The following is a 3,321-nucleotide window of genomic DNA, read 5'->3' as shown; positions in this document are numbered from 1 at the left end:
CTGCCTTTGAAATTAGCTGTCATCTATACAAACAAAATCATTCATAGAATGATTACCTTTGTGGCTAACTCTAGTGGTTAGTGACTGTTAGGCTTGCTCAGTACTTACACCCTGTTAACTCTACGAATGCAAGTTATCATTAGGTCAGTCCATCTATACCCTGGCCTCACGGATTAGTGTCCTGAAAGTAGCACCTGATCTCAGCTGGTTGAACCACAGTACTTACCCTGTAACCACCAGGACTTATCCTCAAGGGTGAATACATGACCTAACCAAAACCAAGTTAGAGTATTTCTGAACTACAGCTCCAAGTAAGAGCCTCTTTCTTCTCTGGTGATTAACCATGTAGGTTTCCCCAGTATTCCAGGGTTCCTTGAATGCACTGAAGCTAAGGTCTCAGGCCACCCTACTTACTCCTCCCTGAGACACACTACCCAGCCCCCACGGCTGAAAAGAGAGAAGTTTACTTTGGCCCACAGTATCAGTTCATTCCCTGGTTGGCTGGAGCCAATGCAGAAATGGCCCAGTAGAACAGACTGGTAGAGGGAAGCTGTTCATATCACAGTAGTCAGGAAGAAGAGGCAATCTGAGGAAGAATATTTATTTTTCCAGGTCATGCCCCCACTGACCTGCCTCTGCTGCCATGCCCCACCTCCTAACACTATAATCAGCTGCTAAACGCACTAGTGAATGAGTACAGAACTGCATGACTCAATCACTTTCCAAAATCTGAGATATAAGCTGAACTCATGTTGTGAGTCCTTGAAAAAAAAAAAGACACAAAGAAGAAAAAGAAAGAAAGAGAAATAAACATAAACACCACTGATAAACAGTGGGATAGGGTAAACATTCTTATTCCAAAAAGGAAAAAATAGAGGCATAGAAAAGAATAGGACCAAAGCAAAACCAAAATCTAGCAGGAGAAATATTAAATTCTGTACCTCCTTGTCTAGCACCTAAGGCTAGTTGCATTGAAATGTGATCTCCAAATGGGTGAGGCAACCTTGACCCTATAGCACTGCTGGTTGAAGCCCTCACATCCTCTTCTTCTGGGGACTCTGGCTGAGTACCTGAAGCTTTCTTCAGCAGGCAGTGCATGTTCTAGAATCACCTATCTTTGGGGTCTCCCCTATACTTTTAGCTTCACTCTTCTAGTATTATACAATTCCCTTTCAAAAGCACACTGCCTGCCATCTCAGACCTTCTGAAATCTGAGTGAAATTGTCCCTGATTTCTTGCATCTGAATGCTTGTAAAATCAACACCACTTGGATGACACCAAGGTATGCCACCGGCTCAAATTGTACACAAGCCCCCTTGGATCATGACTGTGGAGGCCTCAAAAAGACTTACATGTCTATGCAGTGTGAATTGAATCCCAGGGCCTCAATACTCTAAGAGACCCTTCTCAAGTATCACCCCCTAGAGTTCTCTTTTCAAAGCACTGTCTTTTATGCAAGTTTATCTTTCCCTTTTTATACCTTTGAGCCTGTGACAGGCAAGATCTTGCTGATTCCTGAAATTCCTTCAAGATATCTTTCCTATTGTCATGATGCAAAGTATATAGCTTATTTTTAACACTAGTCTTTCCAATAACCATGGTCCCAAGGGCACAGATTTGCAGGCATTCTTTCTGGTAAAATTCCAAACTTTACAGATGAATATTTTTTTCTCCTGATTCTCACTGTTAATCTAGCTGAAAGCAGCAGCCAGAAGTTATCCATGCAACACCATGAACATTGGTTTGCACTGAAACTTGTTCCACCACATTATTTAGTCTACTCTCATTAATGTTCATCTTCCACAAGGTCTCAGAACATGGGCAAAGAGCACGATATGCGTTCTGGCATAATACACATGATTTCAAGTCCAACTGTCAGTGGAATCCTTCTCCTAACTGAAACCTCCTGAACCTGGCTTTTATAGTGCTTTTTTTTTCTATCAGCATTCTGGTCTTCTGACCTCTGACCACATTCTCCCATTACGTTTGGATTTTAGCATCTAGGTCTTCTCTGTCTGGAAGATGTAAACATTTCCAAACTTCCCCTATAAACTAATCCCAAAGGCCTCTACACCACATGATCAGGCATGGTTATAGAAAGGGCCTCACTCTCATCGTAAAATTCTTAGTTACTTTCTCACACTTGTAAAAGAGGTGTAGCTTGGCTCCCAGCTTTAGTGGGCTCATCCAATGGCAGGCTGAGTCTAAGGTTACTCCAGGGTAAAATAGAATGATGTGAAGTTTCCATGGAGGAAAATTTCCAATGTTGTGGTAGCCAGGAAACAGAGAAAGGGGTCAGAAAGAGAGGGAAGGAATAGAGGTGGGGAGGAAGAGAGAGAAAGAGATATCCTTCTACTCTTCACCTCAGTGACCTACCTATTCTAACCAGGGCCTGCCTCCTAAAAGCATATTCAGCTACCTAAGTCAATCTACCAGTGATAGCAACTCCATGATCCAATCACCTCCTCAAAGGCCAGTCTCTGCCTCTTAGCTCGAACCACCAGCTTCCAGTAATTTACTAAAATGACTAACACAAAAGGCAAGAGGAGGGGAACCGGGTATATGTTCTCCAGGCCTTTTAGAAAACATGGGGTTGATCCTTTGGCCACATATATGCAAATCTACAAAAATGATGATATTGTAGTCATTAAGGGAATGGGTACTGTGCAAAAAGGAATGCCTCACAAATGTTACCATGGCAAAACAGGAAGAGTTTACAACGTTACCCAGCATGCTGTTGGTATTGTTGTAAACAAGCAAGTTAAGGGTAAGATACTTACCTAGAGGACTGATGTGCATATTGAGCTTATTAAGCACTCAAAAAGTCATGATAGCTTCCTGAAACATGTCAAGGAAAATGATCAGAGAAAGAAGGAAGCCAAAGAGAAAGGAACCTATGTTCAACTGAAGTGCCAGCCTATCCCTCCAAGAGAAGCACGCTTTGTGAGGACCAATAGGAAGAAATCTAGGTTGTTGGAACCTGCTCCCTATGAATTCATGGCTTAAACTGGGGCTGTTGCTCTGCCATTCAGCACCCAATTGGCAGCTTAAGTGTTCTAGGTCCTATGTAAAAATAAAATCATCCTATGCTGTAAGAGTAGTTTTCTTAGTTGAACAGATATGTGGTGACTTCTTACCTCAGAAATACTTATAGAAGATTTTCACTGTACCTAGTAATTGTGTCTAGTCTTTACTCATCAGTGTTTTTCTTACTGAAAGATATTGCTGAGGTATTGTGCAGGTGTATACCCAAATATTCAAATATTTATAAAATATTTATATTGGCTTGAGATACTATAAATCACCATGGGGAAAAGATAC

General features: G+C 41.6%; 1 pseudogene; it reads left to right on the top strand.

Moving 5' to 3' along the window:
- The first annotated feature begins 2,520 nt into the window (after positions 1-2,520).
- On the top strand, positions 2,521-3,006 carry LOC105742274 (annotated as a pseudogene).
- The last annotated feature ends 315 nt before the right edge of the window (positions 3,007-3,321 follow it).

The sequence above is a fragment of the Octodon degus genome, unplaced genomic scaffold (assembly GCF_000260255.1).
Source record: "Octodon degus isolate 3935 unplaced genomic scaffold, OctDeg1.0 scaffold00003, whole genome shotgun sequence".
Classification (NCBI taxonomy): Eukaryota; Metazoa; Chordata; class Mammalia; order Rodentia; family Octodontidae; genus Octodon; species Octodon degus.
This window is presented reverse-complemented; position numbering and strand designations above follow the sequence as displayed.